The sequence below is a fragment of the Pan paniscus genome, chromosome 2 (assembly GCF_029289425.2).
Source record: "Pan paniscus chromosome 2, NHGRI_mPanPan1-v2.0_pri, whole genome shotgun sequence".
NCBI lineage: Eukaryota > Metazoa > Chordata > Mammalia > Primates > Hominidae > Pan > Pan paniscus.
This window is the reverse complement of record NC_085926.1, coordinates 175,083,106-175,107,027: the sequence shown is the minus strand read 5'-3', so window position 1 is coordinate 175,107,027 and position 23,922 is coordinate 175,083,106. Positions and strand designations below refer to the sequence as shown.

At 46.0% G+C, this 23,922-nt stretch overlaps 1 protein-coding gene and 1 long non-coding RNA gene across 10 annotated transcripts in view; one reads left to right on the top strand and one right to left on the bottom strand.

The window, feature by feature from the left end:
- Positions 1–19,325, bottom strand: part of LOC117979820 (uncharacterized) — a 40,290-nt gene extending 20,965 nt beyond the window's left edge. The window contains exon 1 of the long non-coding RNA XR_004670839.3: positions 19,091–19,325. This is a non-coding gene — a long non-coding RNA (uncharacterized LOC117979820). The remainder of the gene's footprint in view (positions 1–19,090) is intronic.
- TBL1XR1 (TBL1X/Y related 1) overlaps positions 18,326–23,922 on the top strand; it is a 185,168-nt gene continuing 179,571 nt past the window's right edge. For 2 of the 9 annotated variants that reach the window (XM_008957327.5, XM_014344461.4), the window contains exon 1: positions 19,455–19,589. The gene's annotated coding sequence lies outside the window, so the exon portion shown is untranslated. Of the gene's footprint in view, positions 18,807–19,431; positions 19,590–23,922 lie in introns of those variants that run through there. The other 7 variants (XM_034957741.3, XM_055110699.2, XM_063602606.1 and 4 more) reach the window with 7 other exon arrangements.

Genomic DNA, 23,922 nt, shown 5'->3' with positions numbered 1-23,922 from the left:
TTTTTAATTTTAGTATAGACAGGGTTTCGCCATATTGGCCAGGCTGGTCTCGAACTCCTGACCTCAGGTGATCCACCCGCCTTGACATCCCAAAGTGCTGGGATTACAGACATGAGCCACCATGCCTGGCCAGCATTGGAGGTTTCTAAAAATTGTTTTGTGCAAATGTTTTAGAGAAAAGCCAGCAAGTAGGTAGGAGAGTAGTTAGGAGGTTTTGGAGATGACAGATACTGTTGCTAGGTCTAATTTGCAAATATGCATATTTTAATCAATTCATAGAATTTAAAAAGATCTCTAAGATGAAATTCATGTCAAAGCTTCCAGGTATTTACTTACCTAGACTACTAAAAGTAGAAAATTATTTATAATTTACAACCTCCACAGAACATAATCCTAAAATTTATTGTGGGACAATCTCTTACTACCTTTTGAAGTCACATACCTTGTTCCACACAGGAGCCCTTATCAGGGAGATCTCCCTGAGCTTCCCCAGGAAAGGGCCAGTGCAATGAGCTCAGTGGGTGCTTCCCCAAGATGCCTTCAGGCCGGCTCTAGACAATTGTGAAACAGGTGAAATCGTTTCCACGCCTTTTCTGCCTGGCCAGTGGCCCACTTCAGGCATCTAGGCCATGGGGACCAAAGCTTCCCCACTTGCTGCTTTTCTCCGCCCGTCTCCCCTCTTATTTTTTCTTCCCAAATATCATGTTCCTGTTGAAAACTCTTTTGTCGACTGAGCGCGGTGGCTCATGCCTGTGATCCCAGCACTTTGGGAGGCTGAGGCAGGCAGATCACCTGAGGTCGGGAGTTCGAGACCAGCCTGACCAACATGGAGAAACCCCGTCTCTACTAAAAATATAAAACTAGCCGGGCGTGGTGGTGCATGCCTGTAATCCCAGCTACTCTGGAGGCTGAGGCAGTAGAATCGCCTGAACCCGGGAGGCGGAGGTTGCAGTGAGCCGAGATCGCACCATTGCACTCCAGCCTGGGCAACAAGAGTGAAACTCTGTGTCAAAAAAAAAAAAGAACACTCTTTTGTCCTTTGCCTTACACCAATAACCTTCCCCTGTATTCCATTACAAGTAGCCTCTCTGACACGTTAACTCACATTAAATGTATTGTAAAGTTCTTTTTTTTTTTTTTTTTTGAGAGTTTTGCTCTTGTTGCCCAGGCTAGGGTGCAATGGTCAAACTCGGCTCACAACAACCTCTCCCTCCCAGGTTCAAGTGATTCTCCTGCCTCGGCCTCCCAAGTAGCTGGGATTACAGGTGTGCGCCACCATGCTGGGCTAATTTTTGTATTTTTAGTAGAGATGGGGTTTCTCCATGTTGGTCAGACTGGTCTTGAACTCCTGACCTCAGGTGATCTACCCACCTCAGCCTCCCAAAGTGCTGGGATTATAGGCATGAGCCACTGCACCCAGCCTAAATGTATTGCAAAGTTCTAATAAGTATTTGGAAGTCATGGCTTTCTATCAATTCTTAGGTAAAGAAGTGTTTTATAAGTTCCCTCCCTTCCTCTCACCTCCTGGCCTTAAAGCCATTTCTTTTTGTTATTTAAGAATAGCTTTAGCGCTTAGTAGCTCAAATTTAAGGTAGGAAGAGAAGACTTTGGCCAGGCTGGTCTTGAACTCCTGACCTCAGGTGATCCGCCCACCTGACCTCCCAAAGTACTGGGATTACAGGCGTGAGCCACCACGCCCGGTTTTACAACTGTGTATTCTTGTTGCAAAGCCAGGCTCTGTAAAGATGGCATTTTATCTGAAAGTCAGGTTTACCAACAGGTAAAACTCTTCTTACTGAGGGCAAGCTCTTCCTGAAGACATTGAGATATTCCATTTTTGGCTACTAAGAGAGAAAGGTTGCTACTCCATTTTCCTGGAATACAGTAATGCTGGGTTTCATTGCTCTGCAATATTGTCTTGGGCATAAGTTCCCAAATGGAATGTGGCATGAAACATAATTCTTGCAGAGTTGCTCATGCATGCAGCTATGTGTGGCATAAAAATCCCCAGAGCAAACCTTCAGGTCGCCAAACAGTGTTAGTCCTAAAGTACCTCAGTGGAACATACCTGAAATTTCATGAAGCCTCACCACAGTCAGAACGTTATGCCCCTTTCCTCATCTGACTGCCTCTCTCATTGCTTGGGAGGCCCTACTTCAAGTTAAATGGCCAGCACTGCAAGGGAGGGCAGGATCAGACTCAGGTAAAATGGGGAGGTTGACAGATTATTTCTTTAGGGCAGAAAATCAGCAACTCGAACCCATAGGCCAAATCCAACTGAAGCCAGAGCTCCGAATAATTTATACGTTTTTAAATGGTTGGGGGAGGGGGAAGAGGGAGACAACAGAGAACGTGGCCTACAGAGCTTCAAATAGTTACCATCTGGCCCTTTACAGTAAAAGTTTGCTGGCGCCAGCTTCTGAGCCCTCACACCTCCCTTTCTCTGCCTTACTCCTCTTTAACCCTTCTTCATGCTCTCTAGAAAGGAGTCCCGCCCCAACCCTCAGCTCCTGGTTTATATACTCCACAATTAGAGTTAATCCTCCTATCCAAAGGCAAACCCATTGAATTGACTGCTTTTTCCCAACTAGAGGGAGGAGCTGCTGTTCTGGTTCTTCTCCTATTCCCCTCCTCACTTTCCCCTTCCCCAGCCACCCAGGCAGTGGGTATTCCAGTTCTCAGGGCCTAGGGGAAGGGGTTCCCATCAACCAGGGGCTTCTGGACACTCTTGTGTACCCTCTGCAAAAGCACTGGAGAGGTCTGCTCCTTGGGTTAACCCCTTTGGGTTATGACACCTATGGTCCTAAGAGAGGATTTATAAGAACTCTGGGCTCACCTTCGTGACCCATAATGCTCTCTGGATGCCAGCCCTTCAACAGTTTTCTTTCTCCCTTGCCAGGCTTGGATCTGTTTGTAGTATAGAGTGGTAGTTAAAGGCATGACCTCATCTACCTAGATAAAAATCCACCTCTGACATTTACTAGCTAAGGAACCTTGGTCGTTTAATCCATGTGTGTTGGGTTTCCTCATCTGTGGAAAGGAGATAATAGTAGTCCTTACTTCATGGCCTGGTGCAGTGGCTCACGCCTGTAATCCCTGCACTTTGGGAGGCTGAGGTGGGCGAGTCACCTGAGGTCGAGAGTTCGAGACCAGCCTGACCAACACGGAGAAACCCCTGTCTCTACTAAAAATATGAAATTAGCTGGGCGTGGTGGTGCATACCTGTAATCCCAGCTACTCGGGAGGCTGAGGCAGGAGAATTGCTTGCACCTGGGAGGCAGAGGTTGTGGTGAGCCGAGATCGCGTCATTGTACTCCAGCCTGGGCAACAAGAGCAAAACTCTGTCTCAAAAACAACAACAACAACAAAAAAAAAACAGTCCCTACTTCAGGCTGTGGTGAGGTTTACATGAGTTAATCTGCATGAAATTATTTTGAACAAGGCCTAACACATAGTAAGTACTCAAGACAGTGCTAGCTCTCACTATTGTTTGAGGGTTTGAGGTTAAGCTGTATCCTGGCTGGTCTTGGCCCAGCTCTCCATGTCCTTAGGCTATTATGTAGCTCAAGGGGAGGTGAGCTCTCAAACTGAGGCCAGGCCACCCAATAGGGTAGGCAAAACTGTGAAACAAGTGAAATGTTATGAGAGGCTTCCACTTCTCTTACTCTTTGTGTCTTCCTACAGAGAATAATGACTAAAAACACCTTGCTTTTGTATGGAGGTTATGATCTGCTTTCACAAACATTTAATTTGACACATGCAACAGCCCCGGTACATAGACGTCACATGGCAGGCAACTGCAAATGTTGACTGAGTGAGGGAAATGAACTGGGAGGCTGCCAATTTGCTGTATGGTTGGGTGTGGTGTACCCTCTGCTCTCTGTTCTGATTGGTTGCAAGGCATATAGAACTGGTCAATAACTATTTTGACTATCCACTCTGGAAATTTTTTGTTAATGTGGGGCCAATTTTATCAGTAAGGAAACTGCGTTTCTCAGCCATTTGATGCCTGTCTAAGAACACACAACAGTGAAGGTAGAGCTGTGTCTAAAACCCAGTTTCTCTGGCCTATAATCTATCCCTGTGGCTGTTACACCTATTGCTAAATATGCATAAAATAAAGTTTGTTTTGTTCAGTGGCAATAATTAACTCAGTACTGGCACGCACTGTCTTCCTAGTTTGTTGCTCAATGAAGACTCACAATATTAGAAGGCTATCTATAAAGGGGAGTGTACTTGTTTTGTGTTGCTGTAACAGAACACTGGAAACTGGGTAATTTATAAAGAAAAGGTTAATTTAGCTCAGGATTCTGCAGGCTGGGAAATTCAAGAAGCATGGTGCCAGCATCTGCTGTTGAGGGCTTTCATGCTGCATCATAACGTGGAGAAAGGTCAAAGGGAAGTGGACACAGGGGAAGAAGTAAAACCCTGACGGACATCTTTCTTTATAAAAACCTGTTCTTGTGAGAGCTAATCCATTCCCCCAAGAACTAAACCAGTCTCGAGAGAGCAAAAACTCACTCACGGCCCAGAGAACAACACAGAGCCATTCATGAGGAATCCACCCCCAAGAGCCAAGCACCTCCCACTAGACACCACCTCCCAACGCAACCCATTGTGGATCAAATTTATAAACGTCAGTTCTGGTGTGGACAAACCACATTCAAACCATAGCAAAGAGAAAGCTCTTATGCCCTAGGAGGAGCTTTCTGTAGTCTTTGCAGGTTCCCCCTTTCCTCAGAGAACAAGTGATTTACAAGATTATAGGAAGGACATGAGTGAGTACAAGTGCTCAGCGACTTTCCCTCTCTTTTTGAAGGAGCCTTGCCTCAGGACACATACTTTCTCTTGTCCTCTGCCCCTTGATAAGCAGTTTCCCTGGGAGGGAAGGGCTGCCTATGGCTAGGTAGGACAAGTTTAGTGGGAGGGAACTACCAGAAAGTCCAGCTGGGCATGGTGGCTCATGTCTGTAATTCCAGCAGTTTAAGGGGCCGAGTTGGGCAGATCGTTTGAGCACAGGAGTTCGAGACCAGCCTGGGCAACATAGCAAGATCCCATCTCTACAAAAAAATACAAAAATTACATGGGTGTGGTGGTGCATGCCTGTAGTCCCAGCTACTTGGGAGGCTGAAGTGGGAGAGTTGCTTGAGCCCAGAAGGCAGAGGTTGCAGTGAGCCGAGATCACGGCACTGAATTCCATCCCGAGTTATAGAATGAGACCCTTTCTCAAAACCAAAAAAAAAAAAGTCCATTTGGTTGCATATCCAAGCTTTGATCTTACAAAAAATTAAAAACAAAAGATCAAGCAATAAAATAAAAACATTTTACCAAATAGAGACACAATTTACCAAACTGTGTTCCACAGAAAGCAAACTTTGCATGATCTTGAAAGGTATGTCTTTTTTTCTTTGAGACAGAGTCTCACTCTGTTGTCCAGGCTGGAGTGCAGTGGCGCGATTCAGCTCACTGCAACCTCTGCCTCCTGGGTTCAAGCTATTCTCATGTCTCAGCCTCCCAAGCTGGGATCACAGGTGCCTGCCACCGTGCCCAGCTAAGTTTTGTATTTTTCAGTAGAGACGGGGTTTTGCCAGGTTGGTCAGGTTGGTCTCGAACTCCTGACCTCAGGTGATCCACCCACCTCGGCCTCTCAAAGTGCTGGGATTACAGGCATGAGCCACCGCGCCTGGCCAAAAGTTATGTCTTTAAGAAGTGTTCAATAGGCTGATAAGATTGTTTTTATTTTTTTATTTTTTTTTGAGATGGAGTTTCACTCTTGTTGACCAGGCTGGAGTGCAATGGCGCGATCTCAGCTCACTGCAACCACCCCCTCCAGAGTTCAAGCAATTCTCCCGCCACAGCCTCATGGCTGATAAGATTTTTACAATGCAAGATTTCTCAGTATTTTATATGCTAAAAAGCAATGCAGACCTCTAGAAGGTGAATTTAACATTTATTAGCAGGATGTCGTGGTGCACAATCCCTGGGTGTTGTGGCCTGTAATCTCAGCTACACAGGAGGCTGAGGCAGGAGAATTGCTTGAACCCAGGAGGCGGAGGTTGCAGTGAGCCAATATCGCACCACTGCAGGCCAGCCTGGGTGACAAGAGGAAAACTTTGTACCAAAAAACAACAACAACAAGGAAAATAAAAACGTCACATTTCCCAAACATCCTTAATGTTGGAACTCTTTACTTCCAGAAGCACAGACTACGTGCCCATTATGAGCGGAACACAGTTTGGGAAATGCTGACATAAGGAAATGATAGTTGTTATAATGGCTGTTACCTGACCAACAAGATATTTGGGACAATCTCAGAAAGTGCATTTGGCTTTCTTTCTAGTAGCTATAACAATATTGGGGGTGGGGTGGGGGTGGTTGGAACTACAGAGCCAGCCACAGACATGAGCAATATACAGTTAATTTCTATACGAATTGAAGCACCATCAGGAGGAAAACAATTCAAAGATTCAGGCTAAAACGGAGTACTATACAAATTGAGCTCAGTCATGTGTCTCAGCAATCTGGTAGGAGGGGTGCAAGTTCATATCATTTCCAAGTGGTGCAACCTGAATCTGTGGACTTGAATTGTGGCAAGACCATCCCATTTGAAGGCAGGACCTTAGTGTTCCCATTGGCTGGCATAAGGAGTGTTCAGCACATCTTAGCAGCTTTGAGAAAAACTGCCCTGATGTCTGCATCTCCAGCCAGAACCACTCAGGTCAATAAGCTACTCAGTCCACTGGAGAGGTGTCTGCTATAATCTGAATGTGTGTGGCCTCCCAAAATCCATATGTTGAAATACTAATCCCCAAGGTGATGATATTAAGACTTGGAGCTCTTTTGGGACCTCTCATGAATGCGATTAGTGCCTTCATAAAAGAGGCACGAGGGAGTGTGTTTGCCCCTTTTATCATGTGAGGACACAGCAGAAAGGTGCCATCTATTAACCAGGAAATAGGCCCTGACCAGACACCGAATCTGCCAGTGCCTTGATCTTTGACCTCACAGCCTCCAGAACTAGAAGAAATAAATTTCTGTTGTGTAGAAGTCACCTAGTGTATGTATTTTGTGATAGCACTCCCAACTGACTAAGACAGCAACTCAGCTCACCTGGGCCAGTAGAATTGTTTATTTAAGGCATTAGGTTTTTTTTAACCTTAGGAGAGCATAAAGTCAAAGCGATAAAACAAATCAAACCCATCGTCTTATTGTATTTACTTATTCATTTGTTTATTTGTGAAACAGGGTCTCTCTGCAGCCAGGCTGGAGTGCAGTGGCGCAAACATGGCTCACTACAACCTCCACCTCCCAGCTCCGGCGAACCTCCCACCTCAGGCTCCCCAGTAGCTGGGACTACAGGCATGCACCACCACAGCCAGTTAATTTTAGTATTTTTTTGTAGAGATGGGATCTCGCCATGTTGCCCAGGCTGGTCTTGAACTCCTGGGCTCAAGTGATCTGCCCGCCTTGGCCTCTCAAAGTGCTAGGATTATAGGCGTGAGTCACTGTGTGTGGCCACTATTGTTTTCATTTATGTTTAGAAATACTTGTGCATATTTGTATTTGGTATTTTAACTATTTGTAATCTTTTAAGTAATTTGACATTTTAGGATTTCTAACAAGTTATCCTTGTGAAACCAGTTTAAAACACCTAAGTGAAAACTGTAATTAATTCAGATTCGTGATTTTAAGTGAAAATATATGAGAATTTTATTAAATCTGTAAACATTTTTGTAATGTTCAAGAGAACTTGATTCATATTTTATAATTTATCATATTTATAAGCATTACTTAACTACTTGTGATTCTTTTGTTTGTTGAGCAACTGAAGTATTTTAAAAAGACTGAATACATTAAATGAATGTAGTTTAATAATTCAAGGAAATTTAATTAACCAAATTGTAAACATTCTCTTAAAAAACAGAGTTAGATTTGTAACCTGAATTTCAAAGCTCAAAGGAAAAGTAGGTTTTCAAATTTGTAATAAATGAAATGGAATTCCTATATATTGTCTTCTTTGCCCACAAAACCTGTCTTCAAGAATACCCTATACTGGCCAGGCGCAGTGGCTCACACCTGTAATCCCAGCACTTTGGGAGGCCGAGGTGGGTGGATCACCTGAGGTCAGGAGTTCAAGACCAGCCTGGCCAACATGGTGAAACCCTGTCTCTACCAAAAATACAAAAAAATTAGCCGGGGGTGATGGTGTGTGCCTATAGTCCCAGCTACTCAGGAGGCTGAGGCAGGAGAATCACTTGAACCCAGAAGGCTGAAGTTGCAGTGATGCGAGATAATGCCACTGTACTCCAGCCTGGGCAACAGAGTGAGACTCCCCCCAACCCCAACCCGCCCACACACACAGAATATCCTATACCCGGGCCGGGCACAGTGGCTCACCCCTGTAATCCCAGCATGTTGGGAGGCTGAGGCGGGTGGATCACCTGAGGTCAGGAGTTTGAGACCAGCCTGGCCAACATGGTGAAATCTCTTCTCTACTAAAATACAAATATTAGCTGGGTGTGGTGGTGGGCATCTGTAATCTCAGCTACTCAGGAGGCTGAGGTAGGAGACTTGCTTGAACCCAGGGGGCGGAGGTTGCAGTGAGCCGAGATCATGCCACTGCACTCCATCCTGGGTGACAAGAGCGAAACTCCATCTCAAAAAAAAAAAAAGAATACCCTATACCTAAATTGCCATGAGGCAGCACGGGTGGTGATGGTGGATGGTGAGAGGGGTAGGGAGTGAGTGAGACAAAGGTCTTCCTTTTGTAATCAGTAGATACACTAACAGTACCAAAGCATGCAACAGATGGAATCCAACAGATTGATCGTAACTACGCCTGCATTCAGCAAACATTTTTCTAGATTCTAGCCTAAAATATGTGGGTCACATAAATGTGATTAAGATGTGTTTCTTCTCCTCAAGCAGTTTCTCCTTTTTTCCACTTTGCATTTCTCTGCTCTTCTCATTCACTTAAGTACTTTTTAGCAAACACTTGAATTTTCCTGCCTTAATCTGCTTAGTTTTATTCATTGGAAAAGCAGATACTGCACTTGGCCTTGAGTTCAAATCCTTGTTTTGCCATTTGCAGCATGACCTTAGACAAACTATATGGTCTTATTACTTCAGTTTCTTCATAAATCAAATAGAGATAATAATATTATTTACCTGTTATGGACAACATGTTTGTGTTTCTCCAGAATTCATATATGGAAACACTAGCCCTAAATGGTATGGTATTAGGAGGTGGGGCCTTCAGAAGGTAATTAGGTCACAGCCTACATGATGGGATTAGTAATCTTGTAACAAGAGACAGGAGAGAGCTTACTTCCTGTCTTTCTGTTTTACACCACTTACACACAGCAAGAAGATGGTCAGCAGCACCCAGGAAGAGGCCCTCACCATAACTTGATCATGCTGGCACTTTGCTATCAGACTTCCCAATTTCCAGAACTGTGAGAAATAAGTGTTTTGTTTGTTTGTTTGAGATGGAGTTTTGCTCTTGTTGCCCAGGCTAGAGTGCAATGGCGCAATCTCGGCTCATTGGTTCTCCTGCCTCAGCCTCCCGAGTAGCTGGGATTACGGGCATGCGCCACCACACCCAGCTGATTTTCGTATTTTTAGTAGAGATGGGGTTTCGCCATGTTGGCCAGGCTGGTCTCAAACTCCTGACCTCAGGTGATCTGTCCGCCTCAGTCTCCCAAAGTGCTGGGATTACAGATGTAAGCCACCGCGCCCGGCCAAGTGTTTGTTGTTTAAGCCACCGAGTCTGTGGTATTTTTGTTATAGCAGTCCAAATTGACTGAGGCATTACCTTTTCAGGTTGTTGAGAAAATCAGAGACAATTACATGTTAACATACCTTGAAAAGAGTTGATAACATGCTTAATAAATGGTAGCAATTAACATTATCTATGGTTTCCATCAATATCCTTATGGTTAGAAAGTCACCTAATGCTGACCCATGATTTCATACGTTTAGGCTTTTCACTACATCAAGAGCAGAAGAGCATTGGAAAGAAAACATTTGAGGTAGGAGACAACTGAGGTGACAGAGAACTCAATGCTTTTTTACTTATATTCACTCTCTAGGTGATTGCATCTAGGTCCATGATTTCAAATATCATTGCTTTACTAATAAGTCTCAAAGTTATATCTCCAGTTCCAGTTGCACCTCTGAACATCAGATTTATATATCTGGCTACCTATTCAACATCATCATGAGGATGTATAATAGGCACACCAAATGCTAAAACAGAACTCTTGATAGTTCCCTCATAAACTAGGTCTTCTTCTAGCCGTTCCCATCTCAGTAAATGGCAACTCCATTCTTCTACTTGTTTGGTCTAAAATCTTGGAATAATTTTTTTGTTGTTTTTGTTTTTGAGATGGAGTTTCGCTCTTGTCACCCAGGCTGGAGTGCAATGGCGTGATCTCGGCTCACTGCAACTTCTGCCTCCCGGCTTCAGGTGATTCTCCTGCCTCAGCCTTCTGAGTAGCTGGGGTTACAAACGTGTGCCATGATGCCCAGCTAATTTTTTTGTATTATTAGTAGAGATGGGGTTTCACCATGTTGGCCAGGCTGGTCTCGAACTCCTGATCTCAGGTGATCACCTGCCTTAGCCTCCCAAAGTGCTGGGATTATTACTGGCGTGAGCCACCTCGCACGGCCCCCACTTAAGCTTTTAAAAGTGTTGGGATTACAGGTGTGAGCCACCACACCTAGCCTCTGTTGGTCCTTTAAAATGGAAGGTGGTTCAAGTCACTTCTTTGCTCAAAGCCTCCTGGTGGCTTTCTTTTTTTTTTTTTTTTTTGGGACGGAGTCTCGCTCTGTCACCCATGCTGGAGTGCAGTGGCACCATCTCGGCTCACTGCAAGCTCCACCTCCCGGGTTCACGCCATTCTCCTGCCTCAGCCTCCCAAGTAGCGGGGACTACAGGTGCCCGCCACCATGCCCGGCTAATTTTTTTTATTTTTAGTAGAGACAGGGTTTCACTGTGTTAGCCAGGATGGTCTCCATCTCCTGACCTCGTGATCCGCCTGTCTGGGCCTCTCAAAGTGCTGGGATTATAGGCATGAGCCACTGCGCCCGGCACCTCCTGGTGTCTTTCTATGACATGAGAAGAAAAAAGTCCTTCACATCTGATCCCTGTCCCCGTCTCCTGCCACTCCTTTCTTACTTCATGCCAATTAACTGACATCATTTTTATTCTTAGAATATAGCATATTTGTTATATTATTCTTTTGTACATAATATTCCTTCTGCCCAGAACATTCCTTTTTCTGATAGTGGCATACTCACTCTGCTACTTCCTTTAGTTTTTTGCTCACATGTCATCTTAACTGAGCAGCCTTCTCTAAACCCCATATCTAAAATAATATATACTGGCTGGATGTGGTGGCTCACGCCTGTAATCCTAGCACTTTGGGAAGCTGAGGTGGGAGGGTCAGTGAGGCCAGGAGTTTAAGTTTACAATGAGCTATGATCATACTGAGAGGTGACAGTGTGCTGGCAGCCCTTGCAGCCCTCGCTCGCTCTCGGCGCCTCCTTGGCCTCCGCGCCCACTCTGGCTACGCTCGAGGACCCCTTTAGTCCGCTGCTGCACTGTGGGAGCCCCTCTCTGGGCTGGCTGAGGCTGGAGCCGGCTCCCTCTGCTTGCCAGGAGCTGTAGAGAGAGAGGCACGAGCGGGAACCGGGGCTGTCTGTGCACAGCGCTCCTGGACCAGCGTGAGTTCCAAGTGGGCGGGGCCGCAGGCTAGCGTGAGTTCTGGGTGGGCATGGGCTTGGCGGCCCCACACTCAGAGCCATCCGCCGGCGCCACTGGCCTGGGCAGTGAGGGGTTTAGCACCCAGGCCAGCAGCTGCAGAGGGTGCGCCAGGACCCCAGCACTGCCGGCCCGCCATACTTGAATTCTCACCGGCGCTCAGCTGCCTCCCTGTGGGGCAGGGCTCGAGACCTGCAGCCCGCCATGCCCGAGCCCCCTAGCAATGGGCTCCCGTGTGGCCCAAGCCTCCCGGACGGGTGCCGCCCCCTGCTCTGCGGCGCCCGGTCCCATCAACCGCCCAAAGGCTGAGGAGTGCAGGCACGCAGCGTGGGACTGGCAGGCAGCGCCACCCGCGGCCCCAGCACCGGATCCACTAGGTGAAGCCAGCTGGGCTCCTGAGTCAGGTGGGGACTTGGAGAACTTTCATGTCTAGCTGGAGGATTGTAAATGCACCAATCAGCACTCTGTGTCTAGCTCGAGGTTTGTAAACACACCAATCAGCACCCTGTGTCTAGCTCAAGGTTTGTAAATGCACCAATCAGTGATCTATGTCTAGCTAATCTAGTGGGGACTTGGAGAACCTTTATGTCTAGCTAAGGGATTGTAAATACACCAATCAGCACTCTGTGTCTAGCTCAAGGTTTGTAAATGAACCAATCGGCACTCTGTATCTAGCTAATCTAGTGGGGACTTGGAGAACCTTTATGTCTAGCTAAAGGATTGTAAATATACCAATCAGCACTCTGTGTCTAGCTCAAGGTTTGTAAACACAGCAATCAGCACCCTGTGTCTAGCTCAAGGCTTGTAAATACACCAATCAGTGCTCCATGTCTAGCTAATCTAGTGGGGACTTGGAGAACTTTTGTGTCTAGCTCAGGGATTGTTAACACACCAATCAGCACCCTGTCAAAACGGACCAATCAGCGCTCTGTAAAACAGACCAATCAGCTCTCTATAAAATGGACCAATCAGCAGGCTATGGGTGGGGCCAGATGAGGGAATAAAAGTAGGCTGCTGGAGCCAGCAGTGGCAACCTGTTTGGGTCCCCTTCCACACTGTGGAAGCTTTGTTCTTTGGCTCTTTGCAGTAAATCTTGCTGCTGCTCACTGTTTGGGTCTGCACTACCTTTATGAGCTGTAACACTCACCATGAAGGTCTGCAGCTTCACTTCTGAGGCCAAGGAGACCACGAACCCACCAGAAGGAAGAAACTCCAAACATGTCTGAACATCAGAAGGAACAAACTCTGGACACAGCACCTTTAAGAACTGTAACACTCACCGTGAGGGTCCACGACTTCATTCTTGAAGTCAGCGGGACCAAGAACCCACCAATTTTGGACACAAATACCACTGCACTAGAGTCTGGGTGACAGAAAAAGACTCTGCCTAAAACACAATACAATAAAATAACATATATGCCCATTATCCCACTTTATTTTATTTAAGCTTGGTTGTCTTTTACCTGCCTTCCTAGAAGCTAGGTGTGGTCATAAGACCAAGCACTGGCTAATGGAATATTAGAGGAAGTGATAAATGCAACTGCCAGGATGTGTCCTGAAAGGAAAGGCCTAGCCCTCTATTTCTTCTGTTTTCTTTTCCAATGGCTGGAATTTGAAAATGATGGCAGGAGCAAGAAAAACCATTTTAGACCAGTGGATGGAAGATATATGTTGAGATAGAACAATCTGGGTCTTTGACATCTTACTCCAGAATGACAGTCACATAAGATAATACACTTTCATCTTGTTTAAGCCATTTTTATATTCCTTTTTTTTTTTTTTAACAGTGGTCAAACAATAGCCTAATACATATTTTTTGAAAGTCTGTCTGTACTCCCAACCCTCACCCAACGTGGGACTGGAATGTAAGCCCTGTGAAGAGTAGGGGCTGTTTTTGGTTTACTGAGACAGTGCCTGGCACACTAAACATTCAATAAACATTGAATGAATGAATAGCAAAACCATCAATATAATACTAGGCCTTGAGTGCTTCCTTGAGAAAGTATGTGGCTGGTCAGTATAAGTAAGTGATTGTACAGCAACATGCTGTGTGTGTGGCTGGTTTTCTGTTTTGACTGAATCACAATCGCAGGATACAACCTGCTATTTTCATTATCTGAGAGGCATAAATCCTTGTAAGATAGTTGTATGTTTCTTTTGTAATTTAAATGAAGACTCTCAAGTAAAGTTTATTGTTGTAATGAAATTGGGTCATAGAAGCATGGAAAACTGTGACAAGGTTCACACTGATGAGGAAAGGTCACAAGCAACACGCTATGCACTGAAGGAGAAAAGCAGCTTGTGTACTGAGATCTTGAGATGTGTGGTTGGCATGTGCCTCATCTCGGAAGAACCACAAAGAATTGCACAAGGTAAGTCAAAATGAAACGGAAACATCACAGAGTATCAGCAAGACGCCTGGGGGTGAACGCTACAGACGTAAAGCCACTGAATTCCAGGGTGAGTAAATAATATAAAATGAGTTATAGCACTAGGAGAATATTTTTGGTATCAAATGTCTTTTTTATACAATTAAGTTTGTTTTGAATACTTTATGTAGATGAGCTAATGTAAACAATTTAAAACATCATGATGATTTAAAAATATATATAGTAATGAGACCCTGTAGTCCTGGGATTGAACCAGTTTAAATTTAAAATGTTCCATGTCTTTAGCGATGAAAGTTGCAAATGTGTAGGCTATCTTGCCATACCACACTCCTCTCGGAAAAATATTACTGAAATAAAACAAGTCAGGATTTGTTTTTTTTTTTTTTTTTGAGATGTAATCTCGCTCTGTCACCCGCCCAGGCTGGAGTGCAATGGCAAGATCTCGGCTCACTGCAACCTCCGCCTCTCGGTTTCAAGCCATTCTTCTGCCTCAGCCTCCTGAGTAGCTGGGATTACAGGCATGTGCCACCACGCTCAGCTAATTTTTGAATTTTTAGTAGAGACGGGGTTTCACCATGTTGGTCAGGCTGGTCTCGAACTCCCGACCTCGTGATCCACCCGCCTCGGCCTCCCAAAGTGCTGGGATTACAGGTGTGAGCCACTGCACCCGGCAAAACAAGTCAGGATTTGTTTAGCCATTTTACAATATATAGTAACTTCTGATAACAGTTACTGGTATGAGGTTTCTCTTCATTGAGTAATTAGCTAGAAAATTCAAGAGAGAACTTTTTTTTTTTGAGACGGAGTCTCACTCTGTCGCCTAGGCTGGAGTGCAGTGGCACTATCTCGGCTCACTGCAACCTCCGCCTCCAGAGTTCAAGCGATTCTCCTGCCTCAGCCTCCCAAGTAGGTGCGATTACAGGCACCCGCCACCACGCCCGACTAATATTTTGTATTTTTAGTACAGACGAGGTTTCACCATGTTGGCCAGGCTGGTCTTGAACTCCCGACCTCAAGTGATCTGCCCACCTCAGCCTCCCAAAATGCTAGGATTACAGGCGTGAACCACCACACCCAGCGGAGAACTTAATGTGTTCCTTTGCTTTACAATTTCTTAGTAATACAGTAATATCTCCTTTCTAGAAACACATTAACATTTAATTCAAAGTGTAATGGGAGTGTTAGATTAGGACAAAGTACTGAATATTAGTAACAATAGTTCCTTCTTTGTCCTTTCCTCACCCAGTGAGTCTAATCATTGCTTGTATTTTGGTGCAGCCCTGATCCTTTATGCTGGATATGTTGGGACAGCTAGAGGGCGAGGCGACAATACATATGACCTTTGAGTGATGGTTTATTTCTCTGAGTATTTAATGTTGAAGCCACACTGTTGTTTCAGATAGTTTCCAGAATATAAAAATCAAAGGGATCAAAATATGATCTGATTTAAAACCCCCTTTGCTGGAAGAATCAAGGCCTTTCCACATTTGGGTGCCCCTATTTTTGTTTGTTTGTTTGTTTAAAAACACTCCAGGTTGCCGGGCACAGTGGCTCACGCCTGTAATCCCAACACTTTGGGAGGCTGAGGCAGGCAGATGACTTGAGGTCGGGAGTTTGAGACGAGCCTGACCAACATGGAGAAACCCCATCTCTACTAAAAATACAAAATTAGCCAGGCGTGGTGGTGCATGCCTGTAATCCCAACTACTCGGGAGGCTGAGACAGGAGAATCGCTTGAACCTGGGAGGCAGAGCTGAGATTCCGCCATTGCACTCTAGCCTGGGCAACAAGAGCGAAACTCCACCTAAAAAAAAAAAATGTACTCCTGCTCTCTGCTCTCTCTTCAATTAGTATGATCCAACAGTGGTGAGTAAAGTACATTTTACTGCAACGGATTTGTAAGTCCCCAGCCTCGATGATCTTCATATTTAAATGCAGTCATTTACGCACAGAAATGTCTTGTAAACTACAGGGATATAAACAAATGCATGGATTATTATCATTGTGAGGAGGCTCAACTAACACTGAACAACTTTAGGAGGCAGCTTGGTGTAGGGTATAAGAACTTCAGGCTGGAAGACCTGATCCTGTGAACCTGCAGGAGGGTGTCTCCTCCCTTGTGGAATAAGGGATAGAAGTCATTTAGGGGAAGGAGAAGGGGTGGGGTGGGCAGCTTTGAATATGACGCTTTAAGAACTGGTATGGTTGAGAAGTCCTCACTCACTGAAAGTGGGGTTTGATTTTACAGTCACTGCTGTATGGAGAAGACCCGCCCGTGGTGGCACAATATGAAACTTAAAAAATAATCTAAGCCAATAGATATGTTTCATTGAGTGGCTCCACCGAGATAGTTTACTTACTGAAGACAGGGTATGTTTAGTGATATCTACGTCATTTATCAACTCAAAAAAAAAAAAGGAAGATACTATATACTCTTTTCAATTCTGAAATAAAGTCTTCTGAAAGGTGTTAGTTCTGAGGTAAACAAGCCTCAGCTTTAGAATCCTATTGAAATGCAAAACTTGCTTTGTGCGGTTTCCCTGTACACTCTGCATAGTGTTTTGGAAACCTGCGGTTATCTAAATTCCCATCGGGTGACATTGTTTAATCCAACATTCCCACTTTCATACATGAAAATAGCTCTAAGGACACACGACTAATATGCTTTGAACTCTCTGGTGGTTGGAAGGGAGTTTCCAATCCCACTCCCTTTCCTCTGATGGTTTTCCTGCTCCCTGCCCCACTAGGTCATTCAGGAAAGGCCTCTGGCAGCTCCCCCAAGCAAGGGCTCAGGGGGGAAAGAGACATTGACCTTGGCCAAGAAAGCACCTGTCTAATTACTGAACTTATTAGGCCACCAGGAGTCCAGACTGGTGCAAGTTACGACTAGTGTGTGTGTGTGTGTGTGTGTGTGTGTGTGTGTGTGTCGCAAAACTTCAGGCTTCTGACATTGAGAGGAAATGATGGTTGCTTTAAAGTGATCACTACATCTATTTTCAAATATTCTGATGAAAGTAGGAAAACAGAACCCTTCACCTTTAAGAAAGCTGCAAACATTATTTTGCTTTGAAGGCAGTAATAACCGAAATAACAAAAAGGTTTCAAGTCGTATCTTAATGTAAAAGGGTGGCTGCTTCTCCAGTCCTGAGCTTATACAAAGCTCTAAAAACCACCCTACCCCATCTTTCTGAAAGTCTTAGCAAGATTACCACCCCATTTGCTTTAAAACCTGTGAGGTGCCTCCCTTCTTTAAAAACAACCCTCCCTCAACCATACTGCCACATTATCACTCATCTAAGTTATACTTTATAAACCGCCTTGCTGTGCTTCACACATGCAAAAAGTACACAAAGTGGATAAACTTCTACTGTGGATGCCACCGTGGAGGTATATATTTAGTAAACATTTAGTTACATTATTTTATTTTTGTGAAGTAAGAACTGATCGAGCAAACCTTTCAAACAGACCCACCAGATGATAAATACCACCATATGCTTGATTCACAGTACATTTGGGCATAAATACTTCAATTACAGCTTTGTGTTTAGTATCAAAAACCTTTTCTTGTGTGCGTGTGTTTTCTCTCCAGATCCCGTGCTCTGGATCACATTTTGAAAGTCGCTTATTACAGATAAAGCACCTTTCCAGGTACGCTTCGGAGAACCATATGTATTTACGCACACAAAGGTGTTCACAGAGATTTTCACAAACAAATGTCCATATGATGCCGCGCCGCACTCCCCCACATGCCCGCCGCGTGTGCGCCCAGCCCCCAACGCCGCCGGGCCGCCCCCCGGACACGCGGGAGCCCGCGGCGTCCTTGGGAAACTTCGCCGGCGGCTCCACCCCGGCCACCGCGCGGGCCTCCCCGCCCCCACCCGTCTCGGGCCCAGCGGCCCACACCCGAGCACACCCAGGCCGGCCCGCGGCGGTGGGGGCGGGGCGGGCGGCCCGGGGCCCCGAGGCGCCTTCGAGTGCCCGCGGGGCTCGCCTGATTTTTAAAAGAATGCGCCGCACAGCCCAGCCCCCAGTGCCGCCAGAGCGGGCCGGGAGGGAGAGGAGCGCGGCCGCTGGAGCCCCCCCGCCGCGCCGCCGCCGCCTCCCGGCGTCCGCGGCGCCCCTCCCCCGCCGGCCCCTCCCCCGCGCGCCCGCCCGCCCGCCCGGCGCAGGCCGCTCGGGTTTGTTTTGCTGCGCGGCCGCCGCCGCCGCGGGCCTCGCGAGCTCATTTGTGCCTGGCTGGTCCCCATTCCTCTCTCCCCAGTGTTGAGTGTCTGAGCCGTTGGCTGCTCCGAACCGTTTGGCTCTTTCCCTTAGTAACAGCTTTTACCTTCTGCCTCAATTCCTCTCCCCGCTCGCGCCCTTCCCCCGCGCGCCGCCTCCCCCCGCCGCCGGCCGCGTGCGCCCCCGCCCCTCCCCCCGCGGCGGGAGCACCTCCGCTCGCCACCTGGGGACCCGCGCCGCGCTCCCCGCCCCCGCCCGCCCGGCGCCCATCCCCCGCGCCCTCCGCTCGCTGGGGTTATAATTGCCTCTCACCCCCCGGAGGGGTTATTTTGGGGGTGGTTGGAGGCGGTGGCGGCGGCGGCGAGGAGGGGAATTTCCTTGTGCCTCCATTCCCGGGAGGGGGGAGCGGCGTTGGAGGCCACCGTTTCCAGGTAAGCGCTGGGGGCCGGACCCTGGAGTGGGGGCGGCCGGGGGCCTGGGCGGGGGGCGCGGGCCAGAGGCGGCCGGGGGCGCTGGGCCGCGGGGGGGATGGGCGCGAGTGGAACATGCATTTTTCAACTTGGCCCTTGGGGGAACTGGGCTTGCGTGGGGGAAGGGAAGGCAGGGAGGGCACTTGGGGCGCCCCCATCCCCCCGTTTTCCTCTCTCAGGTTTCTTTGAAATGCTCACGTGCCTGCCCACCCCCCTACCCTTTCCCGGTCTCGGGGGATCCTCACCCTAATTATGTTGTCCCCGAAAATGTGCACCTCGGCCTTCTCCCCCTCTTCCGCCCTTCGTGCATTTACACCCCCTTTTTGTGCGTGTGTGTTTGAGGGAGGGAGGCTTTCAGGAAAGGATTTGCAGCAAATTGAATCAAGGAGCCATCATGAGGCCGACTCCTTTATAGCCTATTTTTAGCAGAGGAGAAGGAGCTTTTCGGTGCATGCTATTTTGTGAAACCTCGGGCGGCAATGGAAATCTCCCCTCCCCGGGCGCGTCCCCGGCCCGGGCGCGGCGACCCCGGCCGGCGTGCTAGGGGCTGCGGGCGGCTGTTGGGGCCGCGCGTCCGGGGCGGGGGCGCCGGCCGGGGGAGGGGCGCGCGGCAGCCGGGCCTTGCTCCGGGACGTGTTTATTTGTAACTTAGTGCTTTTTATCGTCTTAAGGAGGTATTCGGTGGAGGCTCTTTGAAGTTGGGTTCAGGAGTGTAGAATTGGCAAAGTTATTGCCAGCTTCCTGGTAAGTTTTGGGTGGCACAGAGTCACGTTATTTTCTGACAGTGTAAAGGCCACGTTGTGAGGGTGGTTTCTCGGTAACTTCCTCTTTGCAACCGATTTAATTTTTTGAACAGAAGCAGACTTTTATTTAAGTGGAATATTAATCTTAAATGGCAGCTCGAGGGAAGCCATGCATGTGTTAACGTGTTCAGTATTTTTGGAAGTTCTTAATTTGCTGAAACAGGCATCACTTCGCAGTGGCAACCGGGATTAAATTTAGGTTGTGAAAATGGTGTATTTCATGTAAAATTTGGGTTGTGGCTTTTAAAAAATGCTCTCTTTGTTAGGTTATCTAAGTGTCTCTAAGATAATTTGGTGATTACAAATGAGAAATGTTGGAAACTAGTTAAAAATTAGGTGTTCTCAATGTCTGGAGTTTACTTGAAATCTTGGACTGTGCAGGCACCAGGGGTGAAGAGTTTTAGTACCTATGTGATTTACAGTTGACTTAGGAAAGTTTACTATTCACTTTCTTGTTTTCCAAACAGGAACCGTATGCTGATCTAAACAAGCTTGTTAATAAAATGTGGGGGGTGAAAATGACAGGTTATTTTTAGTTTGAATTTTAAGACTGAATGGTTTCTCCACCCCCCACCTCATATAATTAAGTGATCTTCCCCCTCCGTTTTTCCTAAAGGCTCCTTCACCGGTTTGGGTAATAAGGCCCTCGTGGTGTGTTCATCCACTTACCTGAAATAACTTGGAATAAATAATTTCGATTACACGTTGAAGATACAATGAGTGACTGTTTGGGTTTTCCAGTGTGATTCATTTTCATTTTTGTTAAAATAAGACCCGTGCTACATTGATGTATTTTAGTAATGCCGACTTCCTGGGATTGTATGTTCTCACCATTTTAATAGTTTATAGTCTGGGGAAGTAGGGCACCTTTGTCTCCCCGAAAACATGGTGTGTGTTGGGTGGTATCATGGGAGTTGATGGCAAGCTTCCCAAATAGTTGAGAGTTCTAGAAATAGTTAGCATTTACCTGTGGGGGAGGGGCTGCAGGAAGAAAGTATGCCTGAGAGCAGTTAGGCGTGTGATGTGTGATTAGGCTTCTTGCTCTTAAATCCAGGTTTTCTTGTTTGGAATATGATTTTTTTTTTCAACCCTATCCTGCACTGAGATGTATGTAATCGCGATCATTAAAGTCATAAATAACTACTATTTTTTTTGACGTTTGAGTTGTTAGAATCCGACCTACAGTACAAAATACTAAACTGTATGGGGGACGAAAACTACGTGCCTGGGAAAAGTTTTTCTTACTGCTAAGGAACTTAATAAAGTGACATGTTAATGGCATAAAAATTGTTGCAAAGCTCACCGTCAGTTTATAAGACATTTTTCTTTTAACGTATACCAGCTTTGGGTATTAATGTGGGAGACACTGGTGGTAAATGGAGTGACCCCTTGCAGAGATGATATTTTTGCATTGGTTGCTTCAAAGAAGTGTTAAGCATTTTAATACGTATGTCTAAGAATCTTTTTGATATTTGTATTCTCGACACCTAATTAAAGGTTTTGCATGATTACCATGACACCAGTCTCCCGAAAGAACTAGAGGTAACTGCTTCCTGTGTTCTAGGAGCCTTTCAAGCTAACAGAAGGTAATATAAATATAAGGGGTACTGATAAAAGGAAATGTATTAATAGACCTTTTGAACATCAACTTGTTGATTAAATCTATCAGTGCAGTATGTATACAACCTTGTCAGACGAGTAGCTGACAAAGGAATCTCCCTTGTACAACTTGTAGCAGTACTATTATAAAGAATTCCTGACTTGACACATTTTGATGAAGTTGGTTGAAATAATTTGTTGGGTTTGTTCAATTTTTGGTGTCATTTATATAAAAAGAATAAAGAAGAATGTGAATGGTAGGAAGTCAGGGGAGAGGCATGGCAGAAACATTGGTATTCACTAGAACTTGTATTTTTCTAGTGCATGTGAATTGGACTCATTTCACAAATAACATTTACAGTATAAGTCACTGAAATGCAAAAAAGGAAAGCAGCTAACACGAGACATTTATACTTTATGCTCAGACATTCTGGTAGTAGAGGAGGGCTAGGACCCTAGAGCTGTGTAGTAAAGAATTGTTGAGTATCGTTCAGTTTAGGTACCACGAAGGTGGTATCTCCTGCTCTGCCACCAATAGAAACTTGAAGTTAAAAAGAAAAGACTCTGAGAGCGCTGATGCTGGAGAGATTTGGCTGTTTACCCCTCTGGGATTGGATTCGGTAAGAGTGCAATTAATTGCCCTGTTAACCATAGAGCCAGAGGAGAGGGACTAGGTGCTCCGGGCTATGCTCTAGGAGGTGTGAGGTGCTTTCTATGCTGTTTATACCCTAGGCTAATCCTATGAGGTAGATAGTGTTGGGCTTTTTTTGTGGATGATGAAACAGAGGTGCAAAGAAGTTAATTCCCTTGTTCAAGGCCACAAAATTATTAAATGAACACTAGGATTCAAACCTGGGTCTGTCTTAGATGACTGAATCTGCGGAATTTTCCCAGCTGTTTTGTTAGTCTTGATCCGTGTAGATCATCCTTCCAAAAACTTGTGTTTCTAATCAAGTTTATGATCTATAGTTGAGCGTCTGTACTAAATGGGTCGAGTGATTGCATGGGTAAATGAAATTGATAGATCTCATATCATTGTGCTGAATTCCCTAGCACCATTTAATAAGATGCAGTCTTGCTGGGCGCAGTGGCTCACGCCTGTAATCCAAGCACTTTGGAAGGCCAAGGCGGGCGGATCACGAGGTCAAGAGCTTGAGACCATCTTGGCCAGCATGGTGAAACCCCGTCTCTACTAAAAATACACAAATTAGCTGGGCGTGGTGGCGGGTACCTGTAGTCCCAGCTACTCGGGAGGCTGAGGTGGGAGAATCGCTTGAACCCAGGAGGTGGAGGTTGCAGTGAGCCAAGATCGCGCCATTGCACTCCAGCCTGGGCGATAGAGGGAGACACCCTCTCAAAAACAAACAAACAAACAAACAAAAAATTTGTGTAAGAAAAATCATTGAAGTCTTTGTGTTGTAGCATAGTGGTTAAAGTGAGTTCAAACTCAGGCTCTATCCTTTACTAGCTGTGATGTTGGGGTAGTAGCTCCTTATACGTTTTATTTATTTTTTAAAATTTTATTTTATTTTATTTTTTTGGGACGGAGTTTCGCTCTGTTGCCCAGGCTGGAGTGCAGTGGCGCGATCTCGGCTCACTGCAACCTCCGCCTCCTGGGTTCAAGTGATTCTCCTGCCTCGGCCTCCCAAGTAGCTGGGATTACAGGTGCCTGCCACCACTCCCGGCTAATTTTTGTATTTTTAGTAGAGATGGGGTTTCACCATGTTGGCCAGGCTGGTCTCGAACTCCTGACCTCAGGTAACGTGCCTGCCTCGGCCTCCCAAAGGGCTGGGATTATAGGCATGAGCCACATTGCGCCTGGCCCTAATGTGTTTTAGTTTCTTCATCTGTGTAAGGGGACAGTCAACTTCATAGAGTTAAGCAGATCGAGTTAGTGTGTGAGAGGTACTTAGAACAATGGTTGACATTCTAAGCATCCTGTAAGTGTAAGTTGCTCCTGATAGGTTTGATTTTTGAAGTTTGTTTCTTTGTATTACATTTTATTTGCTTGTTATTTATTTTAGTAGGGGCATAATGTCATAGGAAGGATTTGATAGCTCCATTTCCTAAGTAACCCATTTGAAGTAAACTTAGCTTGGTTTTTTTTACTCTTAAAAAGTTGTGGTTTAAGGCTTACATATACTATGAATAATTTACATGATTGGTGTAGGTACGGTGGTGGATCTTTTTTGCATGCCTTTGTTGCTATTCTGTCATCTGGGTTGGACTTCTTAAGCCTACTTGCACCAGTTGAAACATTTTTCAACTTTCTTTCTTTCTTTTTTTTTTTTTTTTTTGAGATGAAGTCTCACTTTGTTTGTTGCCCAGGTTGGAGTGCAGGTTGGAGTGCAATGGCGCGATCTCTTACTGCAACCTCGCGCCTCCTGGGTTCAAGCGATTCTCCTGCCTCAGCCTCCTAGCTGGGATTATAGGCATGCCCCACCACGCCCAGCTAATTTTTGTATTTTTAGTAGAGACGGGGTTTCACCATGTGGTCTCCATCTCTTGACCTTGTGATCCGCCCGCTTTGGCCTCTCAAAGTGCTGGGATTACAGGCGTGAGCCACCGCGCCCAGCTTCAACTCTTTTTTTTTTTTTTGAGACAGAGTCTTGCTCTGTCACTCATGCTGGAGTGCAATGGTGCGATCTCGGCTCACTGCAACCTCTGCCTCCCGG